This window comes from Siphateles boraxobius, unplaced genomic scaffold (genome assembly GCF_051911475.1).
Source record: "Siphateles boraxobius isolate OS27281-9 unplaced genomic scaffold, OSU_SipBor_1 11, whole genome shotgun sequence".
Classification (NCBI taxonomy): domain Eukaryota; kingdom Metazoa; phylum Chordata; class Actinopteri; order Cypriniformes; family Leuciscidae; genus Siphateles; species Siphateles boraxobius.
In genome coordinates, this window is record NW_027508711.1 from 2,397,526 (window position 1) to 2,415,781 (window position 18,256).

General features: G+C 36.9%; 1 protein-coding gene across 3 annotated transcripts in view; it reads left to right on the plus strand.

Moving 5' to 3' along the window:
- Positions 1-18,256, plus strand: part of arhgap24 (Rho GTPase activating protein 24) — a 134,177-nt gene that overhangs the window by 95,781 nt on the left and 20,140 nt on the right. The gene's annotated exons all lie outside the window — the stretch shown is intronic.

Consider the following 18,256-nt stretch of genomic DNA (forward strand, 5'->3'; position numbering starts at 1 on the left):
CTGAGAGGTGGATCACTGCTACATAGGCTGCCAGAGGGAATGAAACTTGACGGCCCAGAAAGTCATTAAAGAACATGTTTAAATAATCCATGTGCCTACAGTGGCTCAACTATAAGTTTATCAAGCGACGAGACTACTTTTTTCCCGAAAAAAAAAACATAATAACGACTTTATTCGACTATTCCTTTTCATTCCTTGTGGGCCTGAGACGAGAGTTCAAGAGATTTCCACGACGCATGCGCGAGAACTGAGAAGAGGACGTTCTTCTTCTAATACTTCTTGTTCAGTTCTCGCGCATGCGTCGTGGAAATCTCTTGAACTCTCGTCTCAGGCCCACAAGGAAGAAAAGGAATAGTCGAATAAAGTCGTTATTATGTTTTTTTTTTCGGGAAAAAAGTATTCTCGTCGCTTGATAAACTTATAGTTGAGCCACTGTAGGCACATGGAATATTTAAACATTTTCTTTAATGACTTTCTGGGCCGTCAAGTTTCATTCCCTCTGGCAGCCTATGTAGCAGTGATCCACCTCTCAGATTTAATCAAAAATATCTTCATTTGTGTTCCGAAGATGAACGAAGGTCTTACGGGGTTGGTACAGCATGGGGGTGAGTAATTAATGACTTAATTTTCATTTTTGGGTGAACTAACCCTTTAAAACTACATTTCGTGACATAATAACAGCAGTATTTTTTTAATTATTATGCCGGGTTTCAGCCACACCATTGACGCTTACTAGTTGGTGCAAGATGCATTCTGGGATACTTGTCTTAAGTTTGCACAAGTCACCTCCTGATGCATAAAAGGGTAGAGCAAGAACACTAGGGATTTAAAATGTACTTGGCTAGACGTGAACTTTGAATTGGAACTGTACTTGGGCAGCGACTGATGACGTTTAACAAGAACACAAGTACACACAAGAGCACAGATTGAGAAAGGCCTAAGGTCTTACTAGGCATACTAGAAACTTCCAGGCCGGTGTGTTGAGGCAAGTTGGAGCTAAACTGCAGGACAATGGCCCTCCAGGACCGAGTTTGGACACCCCTGGTCAGACACCATGGTTTATTTTCAGGCTGGTACACAGATGAAACTTGCACTGGTTGGAATAGCAGGACACACGGTTGCAATGGAGGTCTGTGGTTCACAGGAATGATTTATCATCACAGCCGCAAGTGTTGTAGTAAATCACATTAGTTAAGGGAGAAAAGGTAATTGGACCAAATAATAAATTTACTCCATTTGGCACTTCTAACCATGATGTATTAAATTACTAAAAGATCTCTTCCCCCCAGGTCTGTCTGTCAGACGGCCACAGGCCCGACTTTAATATCAGTGACTATCTTCCACACTATATGTCCCAATTTCATTGCCTGAAGGGGTAGACAAAGGGTTAATGTTATTTGAAGTCTGACACACCTGTGGGAGAGATTTATACGCTTCTCTAGTTGCTGATGGGGAATCAGATAATTGGGGATCTTGGCTCATGAAATTGGTAGAAAATTGGTGCTACAAATACAAAAACACTCGAAAATCATTACGTTACAACAATTCACAAATGAATAACAGATAAAGTTGAGAATGACTCAGTTTTTACTACTTGAAAAACGCAGAGGTAATTTGTCAGCATTAGCTTCACTGCCAACCTACGGCCGAGCTTGTCTAAACTACTAAAAAGTTTGGACACAACTACTACTCCTTTATTATATCTATTTCCACTTTTTAAAATAATGCTAAAACCATGAATTAACATATGGAAAATATGTCGAGACCAACCTTCCTGCACTATCCAACCTATCCATTTAAAAAGGAATAAATTCATATTTAATGATTTGTGTCAACTAATGAATTCTAAAAATATTTAGATAAAAATAGTAAACAATAAATTAAATAAAATATTTTATTAAGCTATAAGAAATTCATAAGCTGCCACAGTTTTAATTCTTTATTATGACATTTCCACTTTTTATAATAATAGTTCAAAACTAATCTTCAAAACTATGATTTGACACACACGGAAGTATAAATAATATGTAGGGACAAAACAAAAAACCTTCACTGTCACACTTATCCATTTAGAAATGAATTAATGAATAAAATGAAAATTAAACTAGTTTTGTAGACAAAAATAAACTGTTCGAAATTAAGAATTTAAATATATTTATATGTATTTTTTATTATTTTTTTATTTTAATTAGTTTTTTTTTTTTAAACATTCATATTTTCAATAAAATAATAGTTTTTAAAGAAATCATAAGCTTACCAGTGTTGGGTGTAATTGATTACTAAGTAATTTTTCCTTTTAAGGATTACTTTTAATTTTTAGTTCGGATGTAATTGCATTAAATACAGACTATAGAACAATTCTATATAAAACAATAGTGGATTAAGAATCTAATGCTAAAATGTATGTTTTTAATTTAACCTCCTTTTAAATATTTTGGCCAGTTCAAGAATAATGTATGCAATTTTTTATTATTTATTTGAAAGAATTAAAAAAGCAGTTTCATGTCTATCATTGTATTGTTCAACTGGTTGAGGTTGATATGAGATTTAGAAAGTAATTAGTAATTAAAAAGAGATAATTAAAGTAATTAAAGTAAAGAGAGTAATTAAAGTAATCTAAATACACTGTTGAAGATATAATTAGCAGCTAATTAATGACTTTTTTACAGTAACTTACCCAACACTGGCTGGCACAATTTATTTTTGCTAGAAAAACACATTTCAAGGATTTAAGCATAAACCTAAACATTTGACTGCTAGTATACTTTTCAATGCAGAATTTGTTTGCATCCATACGTAAAACATTGCTAGCTTGGCTTGCGTTATCCTGTTTTAGGTTATCGGAAGAGACTCCCGTTTCCCACTGACAGGAAGACTGAACATAATCCCTGTATAACAGACGGGACTTTCTACAGGAAACCCAGAGCTGAGTTCTACATGCTAACGCACTAAACACCTGTTACAGCACATGTTGTGTCAGTTACTGATGTATCCCCTGAGATGGCATTCACAAGGCACAGCCAGAGGACTAATGCTAAGGCCCAACTCACTTTGGAAAAGTTGAATGTTTAGTTTGAATCCCTGAAGTATAAATAGTGATTCTTACTTAATCAAAATCTAAGAAACGCATATGATCGCAAAAGTTAGTGTGTGGAACTGCAAGTCCCAGTTATCGTTTTTCATTCGCCATCGGCAAAGACAAATAAAGTACAAGCTCTCCTAAACCCCTATGCACAGCTCCAGAGATCATTATTCACACAATCATAAAACATTTCATTTCTGCACTGCTCTCGAACATTTGCATTTCCGAGATCAAATTCCTTTCGCAGAGCCTCAAGCAACAATCTGACACTGCACACATCAATCTATCAGACAGTTTCCAATGCGTCCCTGCCCTGAAATACAACGTCAAATCAATATGAGAGACAAATATCTCACATATAAACAGCCGTGCATGCATTGTGCATGCGGATATCATGTCTGTAATTTATGATTTATCAATGCCAACATGACACTTGAAGGCAGAACTGAATGTTAATGTTGATACTGGTGTTGGTGTGAATCCCTTGAGCTAACAGCCTGATCGAATCAACGGGCCTCTGGAGACAAAACACAGGGCTCAATGTCTCCAGCTGTCAGACAACAGACACAGATTAAGGTGAATCTCAATATCAGTCAATGCCAACTGTATCTTTTCAACATTAACCAGTGAAATATGAAAGCGAGCAATATCTCCTATAGTCATAAATCATATTTCTGTAATGATTTGGTTAGCACTTGCAAAGTAATTATTTTTATAATCCTATAAGAATCTCTGTGAATGGTAAACATATCATTTTAACATGCTGATTTGGTGCTTAAGAAAGGTGTTTTTTTTTTTTTTTTTAAAGTTTAAGCACCAAATCAGCATGTTAAAATGCCTTCTGAAGGATCATGTGACACTGAAGACTGGATAAATAATGCTGAAAATTCAGATTTGCCATTTAAATTATGTTTTAAAATATACTTAAATAGAAAACCGTTATTTAAATTGAAATAATGTTTCACAATATTATTGTTTTACAGTATTTTCAATGAAATAAACGCAGCTTTGGAGAGAGACTTCTTTCAAAAGCATAAAAAAATCTGAATGATTTTTGTCATACCTGATATTTCCAGGTTTTATATAACGAAAACCTCCTCCATTTAATAAAGGGGTCATGACATGAGAAATTAATATTTCCTTGATCTGTTAACATATAAGAGATATTTGTACCATTAAAACATCCTGCAAATATGATAGCTTAAAAAGTCCTCATAAAAATGATAATTATTATTATTCAACCAAGCTCCAAAAACGCTTGGATATTGTGGGATCTGTGGTGTCTTTTTTTGCAGTGTATGCCAGGGTTCTCTAAACTTGGAGTTTAGCTCCAAACCCAATTAAACACACCTGAACCAGCTAATCAGTGTCTTACTTGGAAAATATGTCCACAAAATACCTGAATATGTGCATACACACTCTGGCAGGCGGCTGGCCATACTCGGATTATTATAACAGTCCATACGCAGCGTCCGGCCCAAAGCGTTCAGACAGCTGATAAGAATGTTTGTATTGTAAGCCCCGAGTGCTCCTGTCTGCTTTACCAGCCCAGATCGAGTTTGTTTGCTCTGGCAAAGCTGCTGGCCAATACAAGCTGCCAGAATGGAGAGCCTGCAGAGAACAGAGGGGATTGTGGGATTGAGATCTCCAGTAAGATAGGGTTTAGATAGAACTGGTGAGAAAATGCTGACGATCATAGATTTAGGCTTTAGGACTTTAGGAAACACCCTGTAATGCCATTACCTCATTATCTCCCAGCAAAATCCCGGCAAAAACAAGCACACATGCACCCCAAAACACCCCATACACAAACAGCACACGTTGTGTTCCACATTGTATTTTTTGCGTCATGCAAATTACAGTTTTGCAGATTAAACATCAGTGTACCTGCTGGAGGGGTCAACAAATTTCCAGGGAAACTTTTTTATTACATTTTCTAGAAACGTGTGATGCTAATATGTATTGAACATTACAATGCAGATGCTAGGGTCTTGTCAGGGTGTTGCTATGTGGTTGCTATGATTTTTGTTTTGATTTTTTTGTTGTTGGTGTTTACTAGGGCATTGCAATGCACTTGGTTGTTGTGGGTGGCTGCTATGCAGTTGCTAAGGGTTTTTACAGTAGTTCTTTCAGCTTCACTATGTAATGTGGTTGCTAAGATGTTTCTAGGTGACTGTTAAGAGTGTTTTTTAGAGCATTGCAATATGCAGCTGCTAGGTTTTTGAGTGGTTGCAATTGAAAGCCATTTAGTGTATTGTAGGTGGTGGTTGCCAAAACTCTGCTATGCGTTTTTTTAGTGGTTTGTACAACAATGTAATGTAATTGCTTGTGTGTTTTTAGAATGTAGCAATTCTGATGTGGTTGCTAGGGTGTTGCTGTGGTTGCTAAGGTGTTTTGAGTGTTTTTTTAATGTGATTGCTAGAAAATTGTTAGGTGGGTATAGACCTTATGCGCCAGAGAAACAAGGGCGCCGCCAGCTTTGGAATATTGTCTTTGAACTTCCGTTTTTGCGGTCTCTCTGTATATCTCTATGGGATTGCTGTCCAGGAGTAATTAGCTTTTGAAGTGGATTTACGTGATGTAAAGTTATCATGAGGAGTCTAATGGCTAAAGCAGATATCTTAACAAATGCCAGTATACCGGGAAGATTTTAAAATGAGCCATTCATTTATAAATAGGCAAGATCGCTGTGAAAATACAGACCGGAAGACTAAAGACATCTAGCGCAGCGCTGAAAAGGGGCGGGGCTACATAAGGTCTATAAGGTGTTCTAAATATAGAATTTTGCAATTCTTCTATTAGGTTGTTGCGGGTGGTTCCTAGAGGGTTGCTATGCAGTTTCTGAAGTGCTTTGTGTGGTTGCATTACATTTAGGGTATTTTGTGAATGGTTGCTAAAACTTTGCTAAGTAGTTGCTAAGGCGTTTTGAATGTTTTTCACAGCAACTTAAAGTGTTTTTAGAATGTTGCAATTAGAGTGTTGTGGGTGGTTGCTAGGGGGTTGCTATAGAGGTTTCAAAGGTATTTTAAATGATTTTCAGAGCATTGCAATGTAGTTGCGATGGCATTGTGCAAGGAGTATTGGACATTTAAAAATTATAGTTTGTTCTAATGAAATTATGTACACCTAATTTTACAGAAAAGATAATTAAAAGATAATTAAAAGAGAAACACCGTAGGATTAAAGTCTTGTTTATTACATCATTAATCATTCTGTGCAGATGCTAAAGTGAAATGAAACCATCTTTAGAAGCAGCCAAGGGCTCCACGTGACCTTGTGACTCTTGGCTCTGACTCAGAGTGAGACTTTAGAAGTGTGAGGTTACTGACTTCATACATTAACATCTCTTCACATCACAAACCTGACAAGAGATGACAGGGATATAGAAGAGAGGCAAGGTGAGAAAGAGAAGACAAGGGGACATCTCCACCTAACATTGATTGATATCTTCCTCCGATCTGTCTGACATTCACCATATCCTCTCCACCCAACTATCTACAGACAGGTTTAGTAACCAGTCATTTTTTTTAAAACCACTAAAACTTTAAACACCCTGGCTGAGAGAGTTGATAGAGTGGACTGTTGCTTTTTTCTTTTGTCCCCCTGTTAGCTTTTATCTGGTTTATTAGCATTCATTAATGGCAAATAGCATCAAATAATGAAGTCACAGTACTAGGAACGTAAAGGTGCGTTTCGTTCAGGCCATGTCGTAATTACGTTACAATTCTGGGCTGTAAAAAGCATTCACATGCGTGTAGAACTTGTAATTACAAAGTGTAAACTCGTAATTTTCTGAGAGCTACAACTTGTACCACATGGCTGCTGTACCACCTGACCACTGCAGATTAAAGGTGTGTTTGACTTGAAGGCAAGGCAAGTTTATTTATATAGCACATTTCATACACAGTGGTAATTCAAAGTGCTGTACATAGAAGGAAACAAATAAAGAATAGCATAGAAATAAAAATGGAATGCATAAGAAATGAAAATATCCATAAAAGCAGCCTATCTGGTTGGAGATAGGTTCATTGATTTTGAATGGTTCATTGATTTGTTTGAATCAATTTAATGTTTCTTTTAATACACTATACAGAAGTTCTGTTACATTTTACGTTGTTTTTCCCCCCGACTATTTATTTAATTAAATACTGATGTGTTTATGAATATCTTTGATAACATTACATTGATTAAATGTTTGGGTTAATGAATCAGGTATTTCAGCAACCAAATTACATACAGTCCAGTGAATTATGTGATAAATCATAGTATTGCCTTATTATTATTAATGTTATTGCAAAGAATATGATATTTATAATCAGATTTAATCATCTGATTCAGAGAACCAGTTTGAATAATTCACGAAACAAAAGAGTTGATTTAATGGATTTCCAGCTTGCTTGATTACTTGATAAAAACACTGAATTGTAATTAAACAGCATTGTCTGAGTGTGTGTGCATTTGGCAAAATCGGAAAGAATTATCTTATGAGTTTCTTTGCCTGAACAGTCAAAGACTATGGGAAGATTGCATTTGCCCTCATATGTTGGCATTCAGACATTCTCCTGAAATTCCTTCTACTGCCGTGAGCCGAAGTCTCATTCCATTCCAAAAAGCCACAAAACAATCAATGCCAATAAAGAACCTTTATTTTTAAGAGTGTATGACGACTTCCACTTCTGAGAACTCCGGAAAATCACATTGGCTGTCGATGCACTCAAATAAAAGTATTTAAAGTTAACAAAAATGACCTACACTTTCAAGCACTTTAGATACAGATTCTCAGTATGGCTCAGAAGTTGCATCGAATTTCATCTAAATGAGCAGGACGTCTACTTCAGCTCCTTTACAATAGAGATTTGGCGTCTGTCCTCACAGGTGAATGTGTATGTCTGGACTCCTGTGCACTTTAGTGGGGTTCGTACGCAAGCCGAGGTTACTTTCACATACATACTGAGTTACAGTCATGAACCTAGCGACCACGTAACCATACACTGCAAAGCATACTCCCCCTGTCATTAAGACACATTGAAGTGCTCAAAGTGGTGTCATGTTGTAATGTCAGTGCTAGTTCATTGTGGTTGTCTTTTAGGGTGGTAACTATTACGTTGGAGATGTATAGATTTGAACAACTAGAGTTGCGTTTCACCTTTGGCTTGACCTGGTCTTTTCAATCTCAGTCTCAATGGATATAGAATGGGCTAGATGAGACTCTTCCGCCTCTGGAGTCAAGCTCGGCCTCTTACAATTGCTGATGGGAGCTTGTGGACGCAAGATGTGGGCGGAGCCTGTTGATATGAGTCTGTGGATCAGATAAACCCAGTCTCCCACCTTCCCCTTCTGGGGGGCACTGAAACCAGACCCTCGGACATGCACCGGAGGAGCTGGAGATTGTTCATTGTTCAAAGAGAGTTAAAGCATTTATCTACAGTTGGAATCGTGACCAAGTTGGTTCTAACCTAAGAGTCTGCTTGAGTATTTAATCAGGTTGTGCGAAGATAGGTCTACATCACACTCATCAGTGCCCTCGGTTTTTAACCTCATGTTATCTTAAACAAACTTATGAGATTAGAAAGTTCTCCATTGATGTTTCTGGTTAATGATGAGAATGGCGATTGTGTAGTACGCTCCTGACCTCCTGAATTCTGAGGAAAACTTCAGCATTCCCTAATAAATAGGAACATTGTCCTGAACCCCTGGGTCATCCAAAAACCTTTGTCAGTGGGCCATTATTACAAAATAACCTGATCAGGACCCTGACGTACTATACAGTAGAGGGGTCTTGTATCATCCTTTTCTATTTTTCTTTTTAGCAATAATGACTCGCTGACTGTATATTTTCCCACATAACACATGGATACTTACTTATTTATTTTGTTTTGTTTATTTATAGTACCGTTTAAAACAGTCTTTACAAAGTGCTTTGCCAAAAACATGTTGTAATAATATATATAATGTATAACAATATAATATCACATATTTTTAATACTTTTTTAAATATATTTTTACACAATTTTTTTCTTTTAATCATATATATATATATATATATATATATATATATATAGGGCTGTCAACATTAACGCATAAATCAAAATCAGATTTTTTAATTATTTTCTTGCGTTAAGGATTTTGAATTAATCGCATGCGTTAACGTTGACAACCCTGGTGTCATTATATATATATATATATATATATATATATATATATATATATATATATATATATATACACACCATACATATTAGAACTAGTTTAAAATATATGCTATAAATAGCCACCCCAGACAGCCTTTATACAGAAAAAGAATCCTCTGAAACAATTTATTCAAAGCTTTGACTGACAGACTCTCTGGAGAAGGGGCTGTTTTCTCTTCTTCTCTTTAAAGAGATTCTGGGGCTGTTGAAACTCTCTATTGTCCACCGAGTAGAGTCACAGAGAGAGAAGTGGGTGTACCCGTCCCGACCCCCTCCCCTTCAGGTCTTTTCTTCCCTCCTCCTCGGTCCTCACTATGGCCCATGTCAGCGCTTCTTAAGTCTGCAGGCCCATAGTCTCCTGACAGACCCACTCTCCTTCCAGCTCTTCCCCACTTCTGAGGCCTCTTTTCTGGGATAGGTAGAGCAGGAGTGCTGCTTCATAATGGAGGTGGTGCAGCAGGTTGGACATCAGCTATCTCCATTTGGGATATCCGAGTGTCTGTCTGCATCTGCAGGTAACACTGCTCTTAAACGTTCAGCACTGCAGCTGAGAAGCTTTTTAGATGACAGAATTGTTTTTGTTTTTGGCTAGATCTGCTATAAGTTCAGTTGTATTGATTTTGTCTGATTTGTCCTAGTAGTTTGTGTGCTTAATTGTTGTTTCAGCTTGTATTGTTATTCATATGATTCATAATTAAATTATAGTCACATTATGTGTGGAAACAAATAATTTAGGCCAGTAATTTTCAATAAGTCCTTTGGGTAAACTGAAGATTAATATCAACACTCACATATGCCAGAATGGTTGTATTTGTAGAAATAAGCAGGTTTGGGCCCTTGCGTCTGTCTGAGTCGAACATTATTTATGAGTTTAAACCATTTCATGAACAACAAACTGTCTCTGCTTTTTTTCACTTTTTCCTCCAAACAGTCCTAGTTTCTGTGTTTCTTCATCATGATGTTCTCAGATGTGTTGATGGATCTCGGCTGTCTCGGAGTACCTCAGATGCTCTCTGTACAGCATGTGTTGTGGCCCTGTTAAAATGATACAAAGCCATTAATATTTGCACAATATCCCGATGAATATTTCTTTGAGGCTCCCTTAAGGGTTTTAAAAACAGTCTTCGCTGTAGCTGAGAGGAGTTCAAGCTCAACCAGGATGTATGAAATATGTTATGTCTATCCTGGGCAAACAATGCTATACTGCAATTGTCCTTTTTCCTGCCAACTCCTGGTGCTTCCTTAGTGTACAGTGAGCATCTAAATCAAATATTTGTGGTGTTTCTCAACGCTGTTTTGAGAAGAACATAAGAAAAAATCATTATCTGTATCTCTGCATTGTTGGTACGACCACAAAATGATTGTAACATGCAACAATGGGCTTATTTATGTGGCTGTTTTGTTAATAAAATGGCTGTTGATCTTTGGGATTAGCGAAGTCAATGATGGGAACACACATAATGGAGCATTTAAGGGTGAGGGGGCGTTCCTGGAGAAGGTATGTGACAGTAATTGCTGCTCACTATAACCCTTTTGTTTGGTTCCACCTGGTTTGAGCCGTCTTATAACTCAGGTCACTCATTTAAGAGCAGCCAAGCTCATATTTGACGAGACACATGCACAGGAAGAGTATATATATATATATATATATATATATATATATATATATATATATATATATATATATATATATGTATATGTGTGTGTGTGTGTGTGTGTTATATATATAACAATGTTATTACATTGTTTATAATCAACATTTTCTCCCATCATGAATAGATTTTTCCACTTGCTGTAATGCATAATCGGTTAAAAAGAAATGATCAAAAAGAAAGCTGCTTTTCTTGGAGAACTATTTGCACCAGGAGTGTGTATGATGCATTTACTAGATTTGTGGGACAGATCCTGAGTCTAAAGCCTCGGTTCTCATTGGTTTTGTTATTCCCATGACAGTTCACTCTGCTTACTTTTAAAGTCCTGTGGCGTGACAGGTTGTCTAGTCGGTTCAGAAGAGCCGCCTGCCCATCGCCCCATGTGTGAGTTTTGAGTTGTTAAAATCTCAGGGTACCTCAAACACAGACACTGACCCAGAGACTGGAAGTCTGAACAGACAGTGTCTGACTGCAGCTGTTACAGACACTTTAAGACTTTAATTAGAGGACTGTCAAGGAAGAGTCCCATTTCCTTTCGATCCTATGAACATAAAACATATATTATCTCCTTTTCTTAATATTGCATTCAAACTGTTGCTGCCCATATAATGTGTATGACAACTCTCTGAATAGTTTTAGCATGTTATTGAATATGGCAATTGTGGCGAGCAGGACGAGGTCGAGGGCCGTGAGAGATACGAGACCGGTGCGTCGCGCAGGTCTCCCTCATCAATAACCACGGCACCGGCCTCGCGCCGTTCTCCCACGGCCCTCGATCTGCTCACCACAGCAATGTTAATGTAGTTGGTCTTGGAGGACTACTGTAGATCTGCAGCTACTGCTGCAGCTGCTGATTATTGCTGCTGCTGCAGAACAAGTATGGACTTGCTACTGCTAACAGATACATAGACACACTGCTGTGAGCATGTAAGATATACTGCTGCTGCTGCATAAATAGACAAACATAAATCCTATAGCAGATCTAGGCAGGTGGAGCTGGGGGAGGTGGAGGGTTTCAAAGACTAGCTTACAGCAAACAATGAACCAGACTATTTAAATGTTGAGTAAGCAATCTCATTGGGTGTAAGATTAGCAAAGGCCAATCAGCATGTGCCATGAGGTAATGATGTGATTGCTTGCAGATTGCATCTAAAGGACCTATCAGCCTGTGCCCTCGAGAGTTTCTAGATATATTTTTCACCACAGATAAATCTCTGTGTTATGCAGTTAGCAGAAGCTAAAAATAAAGATGCCTCTCTATTGTCTCTTCCATTTAGTGTTGTCAAAAGTACTGACTTTGGTACCAAGTTCGTTCTGAATTTTAAAAAAATGTAATGATACCAGCATTTCCCTCTAGCATTTTGAGCGCTGTTGAACTCACGGGAGTGTTGGAATGCAGCCGTCTATCAGCTGATCCGTCTATCAGCGGATATGTTAGAGATCCGCCGATAGGCCCCTGTGCTTTCCATCGCTCCCGTGTGTATCTGTGTAAGCAGTCTGTGAAGACGACATGTTTTTGATGCGTTGATCATTTTAGCCAATCACAGACATATTACGTTGAGCGCATGAACACAATGGCCAATCAGAGACATATGTTGAGCGCATGAATGCAATGGCCAATCAGAGGTGTTTAAGAATCCGTTTAAGGACAGCGTGACAGGTTATCTAATCTAATGCTAGAGGGAATTAAGGTCACATTTTTAAAATTTCAGTACCGACTTGGTACCAAGTTCGGTACTCTAGACAACACTACTTCCATTTGAATTTGCCAACAACTCTTATTTCTGTAGTTCAGGAATGTCACAATATAATATTCCACTGGCTTCTGCCAAATCACAAATGTTATTTGTCATGAAGGTTAGTAGATTTGTCAGTAGATTAGGAATGGGCATGGAGCAACTTCTCACAGTGTCAAGAATGGACAACAGAGAATAGCGCCGTTTACTTGGGATTGCTGTCTGAAAACGGCCACCTTTGGAGATATAATCCTGTTTATTGGTCAAATCTCCTGACAAGCATGAGTCTCCCTGCTATCTTTCACTTTCCCTTGTAGTTCTTGGTTTATCTCATACTATGTTTTCCCAGACAGCAGTGTGAGATTGACATAGTGTCTTTGATTGGATTTACTGATGGAAACAATGACGGAAAAAACAGGCCTGGGTTATCTGATTGGTAGAGAGCAGGGACTGTGATTAGCCAATGATTCACTTTATCTGTATACGTACCTTCAGATTAGTTCACTCACATTGCCAGTAGTGAAAAAGGCCATTGGATTTACAAGTTAATCATTTTTCTTTTATGATAAAACTAAATTACCCATCTGTCACATAGTGTCGATTCAAGAAGTATTAAGTGTTAAGGTGTAGACACTCGAGGATTTGAGCATCCACAGTTATTAAATATACAGTGATGGATGTAATGTCTCTAACATCTAATGTTTAAATGTATGCTTTTTTAATGTAACCTTCTCCCTTTAAATGCTTTGGTCAGTTCAAGAATAATTTATGCAATATTATATTACTTATATTTATTTGAAAGAATTAAAACTGCATTTTTTTGTCTATCCTTGTTTTGTTCAACTGGTTGAGGTTGATATGGGCTTTTAATGCAATACTTTTTAAAGTAATTAGGACAGTAATCTAATTACATTGTTGAGGATGTAATTACTAGCTAGTAATTATTTTTTTCTTTAGAGTAACTTACCCAACATTTTTTTTGTATTGTTAAATAATCATTTAATATAATTACATTTTTATATATTATTATTTATAATACTTTATCAATCTTTTTACATTTTTAATAATATTTATATGAATTATTTTGGAATTGAGCATGCAAAATTATTTAGGACAACAAACTTGGGCAACAAGATTTTTTAAAATAAATAATTAGACTTATTTTTGTTTTTGTATTATAAAATTATTTAATTTAGTTGAATCATATTATATTTAATTATTATAATCATGTATTCATTTTAATGCTGTTATTTATAGATATTGATATTACATATTATTACATAATAAATGATTTAAATAATGTACATTTTTAATCATTGTAAAATATAAAAATATCCCTATTAATGGAAGTCTAGTGTGACAGCATTTTTAGAAAAGCAGTTTCCTCATTCGAAAACTATTATTAAGTTTATGTAAACTGATTATGTTTATGCCACGTATCTGCTCAACTTGGTCTCTCGATCATCCGTAATAAAAAGCACGGAGTCAAATGGATTGCATGTTAATCAAATGCTGGATTTATTCCATGACTTTCTAAGATCTAGTTTCTAAATGGAAACATATCTTCTGACAGCTGCTTGGGCTGTTGGACAGGCAATCCATCAAATTCTCATAAATTATGTTTCATATTTATCATGACGGTGAGTCCAAATCTCTACATTTATTCGGTTTCGTCAGCTATCGCAGGAAAATGATGTCTCTGTGCGTAAATGATAAGCTTTTGAGATCATTATCTGGTTTATTTACATAATTAAATGTGGTTATTATTACACATACTACACTCTGGACATAATGAAAAGGTTTATGTACTTAGACTAATGGAGACATGTTTACTGCGGAAGCCTTGCCATGGGTTGTAAATCCAAGTTAAGATTATTAGGCCCAAACACAACAGACTGTTTGTGAGTTTGTCTAATAATCCTTCATGCCACATTCCTTATCACGACTGTTTATGAAGGTCGTGATATGCAATTGCAGCAGCTGTAATCTAAATGACGTAATGCTGAATAATCTATAGCGATGTGCAGTAGAGCGATATGATAGCGGTATGACAGCTACAAGAATTGATTCAGTATGTCACTGGACTCAGAGTGCAGCTTTCCGTGCAACAACATCAATCATTCATGCCACATTAGCACTAGGAGACAGAGTTCGTCCCTGAAAGCCCGTAAGCATTGCTGTATTACTAAGACTTGGACAGAAAGCATGGAATAGAGAAGGTGAAATATGTTTTCTTTGCAGGAGTCATGGAACTGCGATCTTGCTAGTTTAATGGAACATGCTAGCTGGAGATTACTGTAAACATTCCACCTCATTCCTTTGCCATGGCAACAGAGGTGCAACACCATGGTGATTCCCTGACAACAGACAACAGTAAACAGCGATCATGGAACCACCTGCAGAACTATAATGTCTGAATGCATCTTAAAATTAGGGAGAACCAGTCGCTTTTGGGCTCATTTTAGCCGATTATCATCCAAAATGGTACAAAAGCTGTCTCTGGGATTGTACCCTTTTAAAGGGTTCTACTATTTACCATTTAGGCACTAATATGTGGACTTTTAGTACCAATATGTACCTTTGAGGATTTCATGTGCACTCTTTAGGTACAAAGGTGCATCTTTTGAAAAGGTACTGCCCCAGTGACCGCTTTTGTACCTTTTTTTCCTGAAAGTCTATAGGCCTATATTCTGTGCCCAAAAGTTTGAAAAAACAATGTTTTGGGTTTTTCATACTTGAAATTGTTAAGGTTCGTACATCGTAAATATGCAAATAAGAACTTTTAACTCAGAGTTAAAAGTTCTTATTTGCATATTTATGTGGTATATCACTCATAGGTCTCATTCACTAATAATAACATAGATTATATCGTATTTGTACTTCTCGCGAAACATTTCTCAACACGTGCGTACGCTCAAGAATTTTTTCTGAACCTCGTTGTGAAGTTAATGGTTTTAGAGTGTTCTAAATGAGCGAGCGCATGCCTGAGGTTTCTCATTTGCATAAGACACGCCAAAACCATCTCTATATAAGGACTTTCCACGCTTCTTTTCCCTCATAGCCTTTCAGTACTCTCAGCAAAAAGATGACGATCTCTAAGCATGTACAACACAAGATATTTGCTTATGTGTGGTTTCAGTTGTTCCCCTTTTGTTTTTGTACTTTTAGAATTTTAATCTGTCGCTAATTACTCACTGTTGTATTCCAGCATGTCTTGGTGATATCACATGCTAAATATTGAAAGTGTATCACTGATGGAGTTAGTGATGTTATAGGCTGTTTTTAACCCTTTCAATCATTTTTAGTCATGTAGAAAGTGTGAACATAGTGGGATACATTAAAGATAAATGATTAAACTTTTCAGTGATTGTGATTCCTGTGCATTTATGTTAAATTTGCATAAAAAAAATACAAGTGTGAGACATTGATTAACCCAGAGTTAAAGTGGCGTTAAAATGGCATTTAAGGGGCCATTCATAGAGAACTAATTTCTGGGTTGAAAAGTGGAATTTGAAAAAAAGGTCTCAAAGTTTAACTTATTTGACTGTCACAATTTGTACAATGCCGTGTCATGCGAAAGGCTCTGCAAAAGAGGAGCTCAGTGGTTAAAGACATGCATTTAGCTCATATTTACATAGAAAAACAATGCAAATATAGTGCGTGGGAATGCAAAGGTTAAGCATAGTGTGAAAAGCAATTTTAGTTTGTATGTATTTCCTTTCCATTGTGGGTATCTTACACAAAATAAAGGGTTATATGAGACTTTTTTCATGACCGGGTCATTAGATCAGAGGAGGCTAACACCATGTTCCAAACAGGAAGCAATAAATCACTTCTCTTTCATGGTAATCTAAGTTTTTATCCTAAGAAGCCATGATTATGACAATTTAGTTTTGAACTTTGCAGCATTACTCTAGGTAGTCCCATCCGCAGTGAAATCCCATTGGTTCCCATAGCAGTAAATTAAACATCAAATGTGTTCTGATTGGCTGTGAATGTGTGGATCCGTTAAAGTCGGCATGAAAAAGAAGTTGCGATAGTCTTTTCTTCCATACTGTGACGTATATCAAAGTGAAACGGCTTCTCGGACAAGAAGACAAAAATGTAGGGCGGGACTTGATCTTGTCCAAAGGGAATTGGTTGGATGGTTGTGGTGTGGTGAAAAGAATAGATGTTGTTGCAAGAGGGATGGGAAGTTATTTTGAATTTCATGAATTTAAAAATAAATAAATAATGACTTGCATGGAAATATAATTTATAATAAACATTGCAAAATTCCATAACAATCATTTCATGGTGACTTTAAGATCTCTTTACTCACTTTTGACTCTGGATGTTATGGAGGAATAAACAGGAAGAAGCAGGAAAAAGGAGGTCACTGGGTTTGTTGCATTAAAGGAAGGCAAGTCACTTCTTCCTGTTACTCATGTCTGTAAATGTTATATGGGCTCTTTGGTGTCCTGCTCTGAGGAAAGAAACAGAAAGAGTCAAAGTCAAACTCCTTCAGGAGTCAAAGTATGTTTGCATAACAATCCGTTCACACAGCGCAGCCTGCGAATGCCTCAGACAGCTGCGTTCTAAACACCAGTGACATCTGAATAAAGACCTTCAGTTGATTATGTCAGCGCGGTTGCTGTTAAACCCACAAGCATGCCTGACAGACGTTAGCTCTAAGATTACTGTACTATAAAACCACTATCTCGAAGATCTCATTTATTTTAATGAGATGAATAAGAGTTTGTAGGTCAACTGCTACTAACCGACTTAATGGACGGACACATGGTACACACAGTCACAGACACACTTAAGGAGGAAATATATTGCTAATCGGTTTACTTATGGTGAATGCAAAGATGAGTAAGTTCAGAAACACTGGAGCGGTTGTTCAGGACATCCTGAGGAAGGAGGGTGTGCGTTTCTAAATCAGGGAAACAGCAAAAATGCAGGGAATTCTGCATAGATGACTGAACAGGGAGTCGGTCATGACAGATAATGCTTGGTGTGTGTGTGTGTGTGTGTGTGTGTGTGTGTGTGTGTGTGTGTGTGTGTGTGTGTGTGTGTGTGTGTGTGTTTGTGTGTGTTTGTGTGTGTGTGTGTGTGTGTGTGTGTGTGTGTGTGTGTGTGTGTGTGTGTGTGTGTGTGTGTGTGTGTGTGTGTGTGTGTGTGTGTGTGTGTGTGTGTCAGAAGGTCAGGATGACTAGACTAGACAGTTTTATGTTTTGCATCATGAAAAGAAATGAATGCTCCATTTAACTAATTTATAGTGTGCAGTAAGTATTTTTTGCTCTTATAAAAAATTACTATGGTAACCACAGTATTGTGGTAAGCTTTTATTATTCCCTCATTATTTTAGTGCATTAATAAAACATTACCCAATAATAAATCATATAGCTATTAATATGAATGAATTTCTTTTTTAAAGTCAGTTTCATTATACCTTAAAGGCTTGGCTTCAAATAATGATAATAAAAAAGCAATTGAAAATTTCCACCATAATTTCTCAGGTAAAAAAAAAAGTGAACAATTCACTGACTAAGCATGGACACAAGTTGTCTCAAGAAAATTATGAACAAAATATAAACCAAGTAGCTCAAC